General features: G+C 39.3%; 2 non-coding genes across 2 annotated transcripts; both read right to left on the bottom strand.

Annotated features, from left to right (window-relative positions):
* Nucleotides 1-2,192: 2,192 nt before the first annotated feature.
* On the bottom strand, nucleotides 2,193-2,298 carry LOC145580408 (small nucleolar RNA R71). The gene has a single exon (XR_014099457.1). It is a non-coding gene; the product is annotated as a small nucleolar RNA R71 (small nucleolar RNA).
* Nucleotides 2,299-12,087: 9,789 nt separating this feature from the next.
* LOC145580324 (small nucleolar RNA R71) lies at nucleotides 12,088-12,193 on the bottom strand. Its single transcript, XR_014099390.1, has one exon. It is a non-coding gene; the product is annotated as a small nucleolar RNA R71 (small nucleolar RNA).
* Nucleotides 12,194-17,178: the final 4,985 nt, after the last annotated feature.

Here is a 17,178-nt window from a genome sequence, read left to right as displayed (position 1 = left end):
ACCAAGAGAAGATAACTTTTACTTGTCCATATGGTACTTTTAAATATAGGAGGATGTAGTTCGAACTTTGCAATGCGCCGGAAACCTTTCAAAGGTGCATGATGAGTATCTTTGGGGACATTTTTGAAGCCGAGATGGAAGTGTTCATGGATGATTTCTTGGTAGGAGGCCTCTCATTTGAAGATTGTTTGTCCAATTTGGGCAAATGCTTAGCAAGATGTGAAAAGATCAACTTGGTCCTAAACTGGGAGAAATGCCACTTCATGGTTGAAGAGGTAATCGTCCTTGGTCACAAGATTTCAAGCAAGGGGATTAAGGTTGATAAGGCCAAAGTTGAAGTTATTGAAAAATTGCCACCTCCAATCAATGTGAGAGGAGTAAAATCCTTTTTGGGGCATGCCGGGTTCTATAGGAGATTTATCAAGGATTTCTCACAAATTTCTAGACCCCTAAATTCTCTTCTTCAAAAGGATTCCATCTTTATTTTTGATGAAAAATGTCTTCAAGCTTTTAACAAATTAAAGGAGGTTTTGATCTCTACTCTAATCGTGCAAGGGCCAGGATGGGATTTACCATTTGAACTTATGTGCGATGCTAGTGATGTTGCAATTGGAGGAGTGTTGGGGCAAAGAATAGAGAAGAAGTTTCATGTCATCTACTATATGTCTAAGACTTTAAATGAAGCCCAACGGAACTACACCACAACGGAGAAAGAGTTTCTTGCCGTGGTACATGCTTTTGAGAAGTTTTGGAACTACCTCATTGGTTCCAAAACTATTGTCTACACCGATCATGCGGCTATTAGGTACCTCGTTGCAAAGAAAGAGTCCAAGCCTCGTCTTCTTCGTTAGGTCCTTTCTCTTCAACAATTTAATGTTGAAATATGTGATTAGAAAGGGGCCGAGAATGTAGTTGCGGATCATATTTCCCGGTTAGAGAATGTGCAATCTAGTGATGATGATATTCCCATATGTGATGAATTGAGAGATGATGTGCTTTATATCTTGAATGAGAAAGAACTTCCTTGGTTTGCCGACTTGGTGAACTACTTGGCATGTGGGGAATTTCCTCCCGATTTCTCCAAGAACCAAAGGAAGAAGCTAAAGAGGATATCAAGGCACTATATATGGGATGACCCCATTCTCTACAAAAGAGGAGTAGATGGTTTGCTTCGAAGGTGTGTTCCGGATGAGGAAGTGCAAAATATGCTCAAGATGTGTCATTCCAATCCTTGTGGAGGGCATATGGGAGCAAAAATAGCATTGAAGGTCTTGCATAGCGGTTTGTGGTGGCTTCACATCTTTAAAGATGCTTGGGGGTTTGTGAAGACTTATGACCGGTGTCAACGAACCGGCAACATATCCAAGCGAAATGAGATGCCTCAACAACCAATACATGAGCTAGAGGTATTTAATGTATGGGGTATTGATTTCATGGGGCCATTCCCTACTTCTTATGGAAATCAATACATCCTTGTGGCGCTCGACTACGTTTCAAAATGGGTTGAGGCCATTGCCTCCCCAACTAATGACCACAAGGTAGTCATGAAATTGTTTAAGAAATTCATGTTTCCAAGGTTTGGAATTCCTAGAGCTGTGGTAAGTGAAAACGGTGCACATTTTGTTCATAGTGCTTTTCAAAAGATGCTAAGAAAGCATGGGGTTCACCAAAGGTTCGGTCTAACCTATCATCCACAAACTAGTGGACAAGCAAAAGTGTCCAACCGTCAAATCAAGTTAATCCTTGAGAAGACGGTTGCAAGGAAAAGGAATGATTGGTGTAAAAACTTGATGATGCTCTATGGGCATATAGAACGGCATATACCCCAATAGGCACAACTCCATATCGGTTAGTGTATGGAAAATCTTGTCATCTTCCAGTAGAGTTTGAACATCGAACTCAATGGACTATCAAGAAGATTAACTTCGACTTGGCTAGTGCGGGAGAGCAATTTAGTGGGGCCAAGTATGAAAGCTCACTAAACCATCTCAAGGAATTCGAAAAATATTGCAATACTATCAAGGTGAACGGAATTTCCCAAGAATTCATCCGCCTCAAGCTCTTTTCCTTTTCTCTCAAAGGGCGCGCTTTGGAATGGCTAGACAAGGAGGTCAAGCCAAATTCTCTAAGGACATGGGACGAGGTTACCAAGGAATTTCTATCCCGTTTATATCCACAAAAGAAAACGGCGGAGGCTAAAGCTTTGATTCAAGGTTTCAAGCAAAAGCCAAGTGAGAGCCTCTATGAAGCATGGGAGAGATACAAAGAGTATCAAAGGGAGTATCCTCATCACGGAATTCCATCCTATCAAATTATTCAAATCTTCTATAGAGGCCTTAGCTCTCAAGGAAAATCATGTTTAGATAGAGGAGCCAGAGGTCCTATCATGAACAAAACGGAATAGGAAGTAGTGGACATAATTGAAGACGTAGTGAGGTATTATAAAGATTGGAAAGATGGAGAAAGAGAGTCAACTAGCAAGAGTAGCTCTTCGGTGTACTCGGTTGATCATCTAAATGCAATCAACAATCTATCCTCACAAATGACAAACTTGGGAAAGGAGATGTCCGCTATCAAGGAAAAGTTGGAAAGTGTTACCTACGAAGTTTTAAGTCTTCCTTCCCAATCTAAGGGGAGAGGTATGTCTTCTAATTCTCAACCCCCTCCCTCTTCTAATAACATGCCTAGTGGATTCTTGTTTTGTGATGATTGTGGGTCGTATGATCATGATGTTTCTAGTTTCCCTCATGCATGTATGGATGTTTGTGATGATCAAGATGGAAATGTGAATGAGCATGTGAACTATGTGTCAAATAATCATGATTCTAGGTTTGAGAATCAAAGAGGTCAATGGAATAGGAATTACAACAATCATGGCAATTTTGACAACTATAACCAAGGTGGTGGTTATAAGAACCAAGGTGGCAATCTCGTAAGATGTAAATTGTGAAGATTTTAAAGTAGTAAGGAAAACTATAAGAAAGATCAGTATTCTGGAACATATTGTTAAGTAAATAGGCTTCGTAAGATGTTTAATGGTTATTTGTAAATGATATTAGAGATAATGAATAGTTGAATGCAAATTTATAGTGGCACTATTTGATAATGATTCTGTATGTTAATTTTTTATATTTCTTATTTTTTTTGTCTATAAAAGGGAGTTCTTTGTATAGAATTATATCATAGGTCACAAAGTGGAAAAAGCTTTACTTTTTAACTTTGTTAAAATTCTCTAACCTAGTTGTGGTCACAATGCTTCTTGAGCTAGGTTTACTTCATTGTATTCATTGTAAGCAAAAAAGAAATCTTTTTATAGCTTATGTTATGATTATTGCTCTTGCAATACATCATTAATCAGATCAGAGTTCATACAAAATTCGTAGTCTTCCGTCAAATCGGAGTCCTGTTTTTCATCCACCTCTCATGATTTTAAAGTGGTGGTTGTGATACTTAAATTGGGTTCTTTATTTGACAACTCTACTTGTTTGCCTCTACAAGTGGAGTTTGTGGAGTTTTTATTGAAAATGAATTTTTTAAATATTCATTTATATTTTATTTTGGTTAATTTCCATCTTTAGTAGCTTCAACAAAATAATATTTTTTTTGAGGGGAAAAAATTGGAATTCTCCTATTACCCAATGCTTCAACATCTTTCATTACACTTTAAAAAAAATTTGTTCTACAATGAAGTGATCTATGCCTTCTTCTTTTTTTGGGAAGATATGTTGGTAAGTGTTTTGCACTACTATTTTATAGTAAATTCCGATTTGTGTATTGTATTGTATTGATATAAAAGTATCTACATACCTTATTCCTAAGCTTGTTTCCTGAGAAACTTACATGATTAGTTGGATGTTAATTTGAGCCTATGAATTTGTATGGACTATAAGAAAGTGTTCTTAAAGTCCATACAAAATTCGTAGGCTGAAGTACAACATAGCCACTCTGTAGCTCTTTAATATTAACTTATTCTTTATTTTCTCTGAATATGGTTTTATGAGGGGTATTTTATAGCTGCAATGTGAATGGTGATAGTGAATGAATATGGCTGATAGAGGTCTTTTATAAGATGAGAGTGTATTTTTTTTTCATTCATTTTTTAAACTGTCCTTTTTTTTCCTTTCTTTTTATTCAATGGTCTAAGTTGTGCTGTTATTGCAGGTTATGCTACTGAATGAGGAAGATATCACTGATGCTTGTAATTTCATCAAGTCTAGGAGGCAGTGGGAATCACAAGTGCTTTATCATAGTTAAAGACTGTAAACTCTGTTGTTCCAGTTTGGCTTTGCTATAGTAAAGTTGGTAAAACTAAAGAAATTATTGTTACTAATTTTGGTACAAATAGATTAGGTGCAGGGTTAAATTCTTTTATAATTTTATTAAAATTTGTAAGGCTATAACTTAATTTATGATGAATATTGAAAATATAATTCAAATTATAATATTTTTCTGTTTTACTTTGATGGAATTCTATAATGATCACGGGTTAAATAGGTCGTTATGCTACCACCCTAACCAAATTAATCATTTATAATACCTAAACCTACACTAAACTAGTTAGTGGCAAGTAAAGGGTCGAACCACTAGGGAAGCACGCTAATTCAACATCAAATATCACTAATGCAAGAGTGAAAAGGGGATTGTTTTTGTTGGTTTTGTTGAGTAGAAGACTAAAACTACAAGTAAGCAAGAAAATGATGATTAAAATCAATAGAAAATGACGCTAGGGATACGGGGGTGTCCAATATGATTAGAAAGAGGAGAATAATGGTAATTATCATGAAACATATGCCAAAGAACACAAGGTTCTACCTAAACAATTCATTCTCATGCAATAGTCTAGGCAAATCAATGAAAGAGGTCTACACTAATAAGGATCATTCTCATGCATCCTATTAGTTACAATCAAATCAAGAGAATAAAGAAGCACAATCCATAAAAACTCCACTTTAATTACTCATTCTCATGCAATCACTAAAATAGAGGTAATCCTAATCTAGTTCAAATCACTTTCATGCATTTAAACTAGAAAACATCAAATAGAGTGCAAAAATAATCCCAAGCTAATAAAAATCATGTCTTTCATCAATATATGGCATAAGTTCAATCCAACCATCATCATTCATCCAATATCAAATCATATCTTCCACCCCCTTCCCCTAGCTAAAAGTTTAGCCTAGAGAAGGGAGATTAAACATAATATCAAAACTAGCAATAATTTCAAGAAACTCAAAACAAAACATGATTGAAATCAATGAAATCATTAATAACTAGATAAACTAATAAGATTGACAAAAATAAGTAACAATAAAACAAATAAATAATATGAAAGGAAAGGAGAAGAGATTACTAAAGAAGGGATTAATGAAAGATTAAAACTTGGATCCTTGCTTGATTGAAGAAAGATTAAAACTTGAGCAAAGTTGAATACAATAAAGGAAGCTTGAATAACAATCTATTTTTCTCTCTCTAGATTAGGCTAATGTTCTATGGAATTAGTACTAAGTCAATCCGAAAAAAATCCCCCCAAAACGTTTTAAGATGGGACTTATATAGTCCATACAGAGCCAGCTGATAAAAGGAGAGGTCCGACCGAACAAAGGGAAGGTTCGGCCGGACTACAGGGTAGGTACGGCCGAACCATGGGTAGGTTCAGTCGAACCTCCCTGATCCTGGTCTGGTCGAACTTCTGTGGTTCGACCACTCCTGCAAAATTGCCAAATTGCATCTTGTCCCTGCCTCGACGTTCGGCCGAACCACTGAGCAGGTTCGGCCACACCTTCAGGAGGTTCGGCTGAACCTCTTCTGAATCATGCTTCCTTCAGCTTCCCTTGAGCTTAGCTTCCTCCTCTTGAAAATCCCGATGGTTCCTACAAAGCATAAGCATGGAAATCATAATAAAAACAAAGCGAGAAGACTAAGAAAAGGGAAGATAGTGGAGAAAAGAAAGGAGGAAGAAAAACTAAGTAAAAATGCTTAGAAAAAGGGCCAAACAAGTGCAAATGAGGAGAGAATCCTTAGAGAAAAAGGATAAAAGAGTGGCATAATTTCCACTCATCAAAATCCCCCACACTTGCCTCTTGATTGTCCTCAAGCAAGGAAAACTGGAACAAAAAGACAAACACAACAAACGTAACATGACAAGGTTTTTAGCAAAACCAATCAAGCCTCAAGGTAATGAAATGCTCAATTTGGACTCATTTGCAAATAAAAGCACCAAAGAATACTTATCTTTCTCAATTCAAAAAGGGAAAACACGTTCAAAGATGCCCAAGGTTGAGAAAGACAAACCTAAGCTAAGCGTAGAGAACTAATGATTTCATTCTCCGCCCTAGCCCCAACCAAGACGGTCCGCGTTCTCTCCACTAGCTTCAATTCATTCCCTAGCTAGCTCCTCATGGTTCCTCGAGGGAACCGGAAAAAGAAAAATTTTATGTGGAATCATAGGGTCATCCCGACATCTCAACTATGCATACTCTCTCCATAGGGTTGAAATCTATCTCCCTCCACCATTCTTTGACCACGCCCCTCTAGAATCCAAGGGCCTTAAGTAGGGTTGTAATGTCATGGCTAGGGGTTATGGTTGGGAAACAATTTGAAAATTTTTGTGGTAATTCCTAAGTGAAGCGTAAGAGTGGTTATCTCTCAAGAACATCCTAAGAATTGAACCTATTCTTCAAACTTACAACCTTTCAAAACAAACCACACCACATTACTTCAATTTTTTTCATCAAATTTTTTTTTATTGGTTTTCATGAGTTTCAACTTTCTTGCCAAACCTATTTTGCGTACTCTTTTCACGAATAGTCTTTCAAAACCTTATTTGAACCAAATTACACAAACTTCTTGCTCAATTTCAACATTATCAAACTCGAACCTCACAAGCCAATGCTTCACTAACTACAAGGGTTGGTAGAACATAGGCCGATAGGTTTGTAATATGGCTAAGTCAAGAAAGGGGAAATAAGGCTCAAATTGGTTAGCAAGAGAGTGAATGTAAAAATGAAAACCAAATTTGTAACAAAACACAAAGAAAACAAAGAAAAATGAGAAGAAATGCCCTCTTCCTCCTCTAGAGTTATATGGTCACGATCTTGGGAGCTAGACGCCAACAGAAAGATTAAGACATGCATAGTTAAGGATCCTAAGTGCCGCTCACAAGAATGATGAAGGCTAGAACAAATGGCGCTCACACGGGATGAGAAATATAGCAAATACTAACCAAGGGAATCTTATCCACCATAGAAAGCAACACCATCTTACCACTTTCCCGTGAACTAGGGGTTCAAACGCCCTCAAAAGTTCTAAACCGGGCTACCTTAGCTTACAATGTGTCTAACTCAACCCAAAGCATTCTCAAACCGTGCAAACCCTCATCAACTAGGAAGATAAGCATTCAAAGACACATCGAGGCAAACTAATCCAAAAGAGTGAGCAAATTACACATCAAAAATCATTTCAAATTGTCATATTATGCTTGTAACAAAAAAAGGGGAAAACAAAACAAAAGAAAGAGGAAGAAATAAAAAAGGTTCACATCCGAGGCATATAATTCACTCAAATCCCAATCGTCATACAAGTGATCGTTCGATAACAACATCAACGATCCCAGATTTCATAGAACCAAAAGCAAACATCCTCGAACCATTCAACTTCTTCCTAAGCTAACCTAGACTAAACACTCAAAGAAAGAGAAAATAAAAGAGAGGAAAGGTCTCACCAAATGCCTCTTGAAATGGAAGACAAGATATTTCATACAATCTCACCAAGGGAGCTTGTGTTGCTCCTTAACTTCCTTCGTTTCCGCTTTCAAGCTTCAAGAAAAGTGAGCCAAAACAAAAGAAACTATGACAAAACAAGAAAAATAAAAAAAAAAAGTTAGAAACCAAAGAAAAAGACTAAAGTTATAGATAAAAAGTAAAGAAAGATAAATAAAAAGTTATCTACAAAGTTTGGATTAAGGGAATTTGGATTGTCAGGAATTTTGGATTTTTTTTTTCTTGGGAGCATCTTCGCCTACACAAAGCTCAAGCACCATCAGAAATCGTCAAAAATCAGCAAAAATCATCATAAAAACATCATTAAAACATCACCATCATCACCATCACATCATCATCATCATCATCACATCACCATAACAACATCATCAACAACATCATCAACTACAACAAGGCCACAATCCTCAATAGTCCTCCTCATGTAAAAGCCACTACCTACCACACTACCTTCCCCTCCTATGTACACTTCAACCAACCCAAAAGGAACATCCTCCCCCACACTAGTCTTTTGAACGTCCCGAGCAAAAGTTAAAAGTTAGAAGTTCTGAGGGGAAGGAAGGGAACCCTCATCATGGGGTCCTGTCTCCTTGCCCTCTAGGTTGAGGGGGGTTCTCAAAATCGAACCCGGGAATGTCCATAAGTGGGTGGAAGGGTTGGTTAAAGTGCTCATAGGGCCACCCCTGGTCACCCCATCCACCATCAAAAGGGTTTGGGGTGGTTGTGCGAGCCGGATCATAAGCCGGATCACACCCACCCGGGCGATAAGGATCATAAAGTGGGGTGCCAATGCGTTGAGAAGGGTCGATAAGACCTTCCCAATAGGGGTAGACGTTGGGGGTAGGGTTGTTGGGGTCATAGGGGTCCCAATGTGGAACCGGACCCTCTTAAGGGGGGTGGTAGGGGTAGTTAACATAGGGCGCTTGGATGCCCGTTTGTACAAGGTTATCATAATTCATCCTCCCGTAGTACCCCCATTGTTCAATGGAAGCTTGGTTATCCCAACGGATATTCTCGAGGGTACTACGGAGGACATTCATATCAAAAGAAGGTAAGGAGAAAGAGGAAGATGCCTCACCTCCCTCGCTAAGGGGGGGAACGGTTTGCTCCTGGCGTTGGACCGGGGGAGGATGAGGAATTGCGCCCCGGGCTCTTGTTCTTCTTAATTCATCGGGGATGTGCTGCCGGGGGATCTTCCATTTGAGATGAGAGAAATGGTCCACCATAATGAGGGATGGGTCCGGAAGGACACACCATTCAACCTCTTTGTCCACTAAGAGGATGAATTTGCACTTGCTTGTTGAGTAGTTGATGAAACGGTTGTGACGGAGAGCACTAAGGGAGAGAGAATAGGGAGGGAACTCGTCAGTGACTTCCTCTCGAGTTTGGTGCACAAAGGGGAGCATTTCTATTTGCTCCTTGTAAGCTCCATCTTTCAAGGAGAGGGCAATGATAGTGATCATGACCCCCATAAAAATATTGTCACCAAGACGGTTGTCCCTAGTATCCAAAAGCCTTTGGATGAAGGTGGATGAGCATTGGAACTTGAGGCGCTGAGGGTTGTCGGCCAAGAATAGACAAGTAACCTCATCCTTAACCATTGAGCCAAGGTTTTCTTTGAAGAACACGGCATATTGGAGGAGCCGTGCAAAATATCTCAAGGCTATGTGGATGATGTTGTTGACCTTAGATGTGTTGGTCCGAAAACTATCCCTGGTGGATATGCCCTCCACCATTCTTGCTCGTTGTAGGGGATGCGATGAGTGGATGCCATTTCGCATGGATGATCTAGCCCGGTCGCATGCCAATGGAAAATCTCGTTTAGATCACTCTCGGTGAGGGAGTGATCCTCATTGAACATGCGGAAATGTATTACAAGTTGAGGCTCCTCATCATTAAATTCCGGCTCAATGACTTCCTTGCGAAGAGAGGCAAGGAATTCCAAAGTCACTCGCTCATAGGTGTGAGAGTGAAGATAGATGAAGTCGCCCCAACCAAAATAAAGAAAGGACAATCAGCAATACCAAATGCACCAAGGAAAGCATACAACCTTACTCACAAGGAAAATACCATGTCTTTGGCTCAATAAGAAAACCATACAGCAAATACAAAAAGAAACCTGCCTAATCAAGGTCAATAAACCTAAATACACCAATGCAAATTGCATTCAATATCCATTTGATGAGCGTCGTTTATGGCGCTCAAAAGAATAAGATTTAGGTTCATTTTCTTTCATCATTTTCATATAATTCTCTTAGTATTATTTGATTTTCCATTTTTATAATTCACTTTGGTTCTCGATTAGTTTTTACGAGTTTTTCATATTTTTAGTTGATAATTCATAGTTTTAGTTTTAGTTTTACTTTGTTATGCTTTCTCTCTTTGTTTTATTTGTGTTTTGTAGGTGAATAATCAAGTCAATTTGCTCATTTTGGGACTGCCTTGTTCGCGGGCATCATCTCGAGTGCACTGATGATGGGGATGCTCAAGAGCGCGGAGTTTGATCAAGCAAGTGAAGGAGCCAAGGCCTCGTGCACCACACAGGGATGCGCGCGCATGGCACAGGGGTGCATGCGCGCAGACCTAGCTGTGCGTGCGCGCGGCTGGTCTGTGCGTGCGCACGGCCCTGTGCGGCCCCCTTCGCTCGATTTTCCTATTTATAGCTTTTGACTTTATTTTTTTATGACGACTTAACTTTTGTACTTGAGAAATAATTTTCCAAAAATAGTAGAGAGAGAAAGTAGAGAGAGAAGCTTAAGATTTACTTGTTTGTACTTGAATTTGATCTTAGATTTCAATTTGATCTTGAAATTCCTTCTTCAATTCAATGGGAGTTTGTAAGATTTCTTTCCTTTAATTTAATTTTAATGCAATTCTTTCTAGTTTCTTGAATTTTGATTGAGATTACATTCCTTGCTTTAGAATTTGTTGATTGATTGATTTTCTTTTGATGAAGCTTTAAATGAATATGATTTTGATTGAATTTGTTTTGTTCCTTAATTTCACCATGTTTAGTGAGTAGATTAGTTGCTAGGGAGAAGGGGAAGCATGCTTGATTGATGATTTTTTCTAGTTGATTATACTAAATTGATTGGATTGTTGCAATTAAATTGGTTGACATAGTTGTGCATGTGATTATTTAAACTAGGAGTGATCAACCTATAAGATTAATCTAGATTGCATTGCAAATTTCATTGTCATGAACCCTTGATTTGAGAATTGCTTTAATTGATTGAATTTGATTGTGAATTTCCTTGTTAGCCATTCATAGTGAACCCTAGATTGGCTTATAGGAGATAGCTTTTGGATTCCTTTGATTGCAACTATTGGTTGTCCCTTGTGATGTTGAATCGATTGAGTGATCTATAAATTAGCATAATCATTGAGCTTGCATGTGGAACCTATATCCCTAGTGTTTAGCATATTGAATTCCTCAATTTGTCTAGCTTTTTGACATCTTAGTTACCAACCACAACCATTTATATTCTTCGAATTAGCTTGACATAGACTATAGAATCGTTCCTACTCATTCCTTTGGGTTCGACCCTTGACTTACCATATACTTGTATTAGGGTTGGTCGAGTGTTTACAAATTAAGTTTGTCTCCAAGAGAGGTAGATAACGACCTACATTTTCCTCTTGTCAAAATTGGCGCCGTTGCTGGGGACTGATATTGGTGCTTTGTTATAGTTGTTGAGTCTATTTCACCTTTAATTGAAAATACAAAAAGATTTTCTTTTAGGCTACATTTGTAGCCGTGCTACTAACCATTTCTTTTAAGATTTTATGCATAGAGCACGTGGTCATTCTCTACTGCCATTTGATCCAGAAATTGAGAGAACTATTGCAAGGTTGAGGGGTCCTGGACGATCTTTGAGCCCTAGCATTTCAAGTGAAGAAGAACCACAACAAGAAGAACAAGCAAGAATGGGAGAAAATCCGAGAGTGGCATTGAAAGAATTGGAGATTCCCGATTCATATAGATTTGAGAGTGGGATTGCTCCACCTACAACACCGGAAAATGATTTTGAAATAAGACCGGCAATGATCACTTTGATAGAGAGGCGAAAATTTAGTGGGGCCAAGCATGAAAGCCCACTAAACCATCTCAAGGAGTTCGAAAAATATTGCAATACTATCAAGGTGAACGGAATTTCCCAAGAATTCATTCGCCTCAAGCTCTTTCCCTTATCTCTCATAGGGCATGCTTTGGAATGGCTAGACAAGGAGGTTAAGCCGAATTCTCTAAGGACATGGGACGAGGTTACCGAGGAATTTCTATCCCGTTTCTATCCTCAAAAGAAAACGTTGGAGGCTAGAGCTTTGATTCAAGGTTTCAAGCAAAAGCCAAGTGAGAGCCTCTATGAAGCATGGGAGAGATACAAAGAGTATCAAAGAGAATGTCCTCATCACGGAATTCCAACCTATCAAATCATTCAAATCTTCTATGGAGGCCTTAGCCCTCAAGGAAAATCATATTTAGATGGAGGATTCGGAGGTCCTATCATGAACAAAACGGAAGAGGAAGTGGTGGACATAATTGAAGACGTAGTGAGGTATTATAGAGATTGGCAAGATGGAGAAAGAGAGTCAACTAGCAAGAGTAGCTCTTCGGTGTACTCGGTTGATCATCTAAATGCAATCAACAATCTATCCTCACAAATGAAAAATTTGGGGAAGGAGATGTCCGCTATTAAGGCAAAGTAAGAAAGTGCTACCTACCAAGTTTCAAGTCTTCCCTCCCAATCTAAGGGGAGAGGTATGTCTTCTAATTCTCAACCCCCTCCTTCTAATAACATGCCTAGTGGATGTTTGTTTTGTGATGATTGTGGGTTGTATGATCATGATGTTTCTAGTTGCCCTCATGCATGTATGGATGTTTGTGATGATCAAGATGGAAATGTGAATGAGCATGTGAACTATGTGTCAAATAATCATGATTCTAGGTTTGAGAATCAAAGAGATCAATGGAATAGGAATTACAACAATCATGGCAATTTTGACAACTATAACCAAGGTGGTGGTAATAGGAACCAAGGGAACCAAGGTTCTCGAGGTAACTATAACAATCAAGGTTATAGTAGCCAAAATCAAAACCAAAATTATGGTAATCAAAACCAAGGTTATGGGAATCATAATCAAGGTAGTGGTAACCATAATCAAGGTTATGGTCAAAATCAAAATAGGGGTAATTGGAACAATCAAGGTAGAGGCAACTTTCAAAACAATGCTCAAAGAGGCTCCAAAGGCCCTCCACCCGGATTTGCTCCTATGTTCAATCCTCTTCTTCTTCACATAGAACAAATTTGGAAGAAATCATTGAAAATCAAACAAAGTTGTTGAACACTTACATGACCGTAAGTGACAAGAAATTTAATGAAATGATGACTCATAATAAGATGCTTGAAAACCAAATTTCTCAACTTGCTAATGCTTTAAAAGACCATGCTAGTCCTTCTTCTTTACCTTCCCAAGGCCTAGATCCCAAGAGACCGGTTAATGCTATTGTCACAAGGAGTGGTAAGATTCTTGAGGAGAGTTTGCCTAGGAAGAGTGAGACCAAAGAGGGCACAAAAGGGGTTTTGGTTGAAGATGAGAGAGATGGTGCATCTTTTAGCGAGGTTGAGATTGAGAAGCCTAGTGAGGTGAGAGTGGAGAAAGAGATTGTGAAACCCAAGCTTCCTTATCCACAAAAATTCATGAGACACAAGTTAGATGAACAATTTGGAAGACTCATTGACATGCTTAAGCAACTTCACCTTTCTCTACCATTCACCGAAGTTGTCACCCAAAGGCCCAACTACGCAAAATTCCTCAAAGACATTTTGAGTGGTAGGAGGACTTGTGATGGTGTAGAGACGGTGAACTTGACCGAGAATTGTAGTGCTATCATAATGAACAAGATGCCACCTAAGCTAAAAGACCTCGAAAACTTTTCCATCCCTTGTGCCATTTATAAAATGCAAATTGAGAATGCCTTGTGTGACCTAGGAGCTAGTGTTAGCCTCATGCCATACTCAGTGTACCAAAGACTTGAGCTAGGGGAACTCTTACCTACTAACATCACTTTGCAATTGGCCGATAGGTCAATTAAGTTTCCTAAGGGTAAGGTAGAGAATGTTCCTTTGAGGGTTGGGAAATTTTTTATTCCGGTAGATTTTGTGGTGCTTGAGATGGATAAAGATGCTAATATTCCTATCATTCTAGGAAGACCATTCCTTGCTACTTCGGGTGCTTTGATAGATGTGAAAAGTGCTAAAATTTCACTCAAAGTAGGGGATGAGGTGATAGAATTTGACTTGAATGATAGCATGAAGTATCCAAGTTCTTCTTTAGAAAATTGTATGTTGATTGATTCTCTCGATCATGTTGTGTCTTCTATGCATGAGCAATTGCTCACTTCTAACGATGCTCTTGAGAATGTTTTGTTGAATAAGGAAAAGATAGGTACTCTTAGCAAGGAGATGACTTTGTATGAGGATGTGCTCAATGGAAGCTTTGAGGATGTTGAAGAGAAAATGTGTTTGAGCATTTCTAGCCAAGAAGCGTTGCAAGTGGCAATATCAAAGGAAGGTAAAGGTGTTCCAATAGTTGAGCTCAAATCTCTTCCATCACACCTTAGGTATGAATTTTTGGGACCCAACTCCACTTTTCTCGTGACTGTTAGCTCTTCTTTGAGTGAGCATCAAGCTCAAAAGTTGTGTGGTGTTTTGAAGAAGCAACGAAGTGCTTTGGGTTATACCATTGATGACCTCAAAGGTATAAGCCCCGCTTTATGTACACATCACATAACTCTTGAGGAGGGTGCTTTACCTTCTATTGAGAGGCAACGAAAGCTACACCCCCAAATGGGAGAGGTAGTGAAGAAGGAGATCACCAAACTTTTGGATGCGGGAATCATATTCCCCATTTCTAGTTCTAGGTGGGTCTCTCCCGTTCACATCGTCCCAAAGAAGGGAGGTATGACCGTCGTTGAGAATGAGAAAGGTGAGCTCATTCCAACGAGGACGGTCACGGGATGGAGGATGTGTATAGACTATAGACGTCTAAACACATCTACAAAGAAAGATCATTTCCCCCTTCCTTTTATTGATCAAATGCTTGAGAGACTAACAAGGCACAAGTTCTATTATTTTCTTGATGGTTATTCGGGATTTTTCCAAATCCCTATCCACCCGGATGACCAAGAGAAAACAACCTTCACTTGTCCATATGGTACATTTGCTTATAGGAGAATGTCGTTCGGCCTTTGCAATGCTCCCGTGACATTTCAAAGATGCATGATGAGTATATTTGGAGATATGTTGGAAGAGGAGATGGAGGTTTTTATGGACGACTTCTCCGTAGGAGGTGTTTCATTTGAGGCATGTCTTGAAAACCTTGAAAAATGTCTTGCAAGGTGTGAGAAGGTGAACTTGGTCTTAAATTGGGAGAAATGTCACTTCATGGTGGAGGAAGGCATAGTCCTTGGCCACAAGATCTCTCACAAGGGGATAGAGGTGGATAAAGCTAAAATTGAAGTCATTGAAAAGCTTCCACCTCCGGTGAATGTAAAGGGAGTGAGATCTCTCTTAGGGCATGCCGAGTTTAATAGAAGATTCATCAAGGATTTCTCATTCATTGCAAAGCCCCTCAATGATCTTCTTCAAAAAGATGCCGAGATGATAAGTGTTTGGAGGCATTCAATAAAGTGAAGAAACCTCTAATCTCTACTCCTATTGTTCAAGCTCCAAGATGGGATTTACCATTTGAGTTGATGTGTGATGCAAGTGATTCGGCAATGGGAGGTGTCTTGGGTCAAAGAGTGGACAAGAAAATTCATGTGATCTATTATATGTCCAGGACTCTAAATGGAGCTCAACGGAATTACACTACAACGGAGAAGGAATTCTTGGCTATAATTCATGCTTTTGAGAAGTTCCGTTGTTAACTATTGGGTTCCAAAACCATTGTCTTCACGGAACATGCGGCTCTCAAGTATCTTTTTGCCAAGAAAGAGTCCAAGCTAAGGTTGATCCGGTGGGTTCTTGAGCTCCAAACCTTTGACATTGAGATTAGGGATAAAAGAGGAGCGGAAAATGTTGTGGCGGATCATCTTTCTCGTTTAGAAGATTCTCAAACTCATGATGATGGTTCTCCAATTGAGGATAGGATGCTTGATGATTTCTTGTATGCTATTGAAGCAAAGGAGCTCCCATGGTTTGCCAATTTAGTGAACTTTCTTGCATGTGGAGAGTTTCCTCCTTCCTTTTCTAAGAACCAAAGAAAGAAGCTCAAGAGAGAGGCAAGGCATTATGTGTGGGATGATCCCATCTTATACAAGCGAGGGGTCGATGGCTTACTTAAACGTTGTGTGCCGAACGAAGAGGTGCCTAGTGTTTTGAAAATGTGCCATTCGGATCCAAGTGGGGGCCATATAAGTGTCTCTAAGACCGCCACTAAGGTCCTTCCATGCGGTTTATGGTGGCCAAATCTCTTTAAGGACTCATGGGGCTTTGTAAAGACATGTGATCGATGTCAAAGAGTTGGGAACATCTCCAAGACAAATGAAATGCCTCAACAACCCATACTCGAGTTGGAGGTGTTTGATGTGTGGGGTATTGATTTTATGGGGACATTTCCCTCATCTTTCGGAAATCAATATATTCTTGTGGTGGTCGATTACGTGTCTAATTGGGTTGAGGCCATTGCCTCCCCAACTAATGACCACAAGGTGGTTATGAAGTTGTTTAAGAAGATAATCTTTTTAAGATTTGGGGTACCAAAGGCGGTAATAAGCGACAACGGTTCTCATTTTATTGACCATGCCTTTCAAAAGATGTTGAGGAAGCATGGAGTCCATCAAAGATTCGGCCTCCCATATCATCCCCAATCGAGCGGTCAAGTGGAAGTCTCTAATTGTCAAATCAAGCTCATCCTTGAAAAGACGGTTGCGAGAAATCGCAAGGATTGGTAGGATAAGTTGGATGATGCTCTTTGGGCCTATCGAACGACTTTCAAGACCCCCATAGGTACCACTCCATACCGCCTAGTCTATGGCAAGTCATGCCATCTCCCGGTTGAAATTGAACACCGTGCTTTGTGGGCAATCAAGAAGATAAATTTTTACTTGGCAAGTGCGGGGAAGAAAAGGTGGTTAGATCTTCATGAGCTAGAGGAGCTTCGGCTTGATGCCTATGATTGTGCTAGTGTGTACAAAGCTCGTTCCAAGGAAACACATGACAAGCTTATTGAGAAGAAAGATTTTTGTGTTGGCGATAAGGTTCTTCTCTACAATTCAAAAATGAAATTATTTCCCAGAAAGCTCATGTCAAGATGGAGCGGTCCCTATTTGGTCAAGAATGTTTTTCCAAGTGGTGTTGTAGAGGTCTCTATGATGGATTCTTCTTCTCCGTTTAAGGTC

Source organism: Chenopodium album, chromosome 14 (assembly GCF_948465745.1).
Source record: "Chenopodium album chromosome 14, dcCheAlbu1.1, whole genome shotgun sequence".
Taxonomy (NCBI): Eukaryota; Viridiplantae; Streptophyta; class Magnoliopsida; order Caryophyllales; family Amaranthaceae; genus Chenopodium; species Chenopodium album.
Note: the sequence above shows the minus strand (reverse complement) of the source record. Positions and strands in the feature narration are given on the sequence as shown.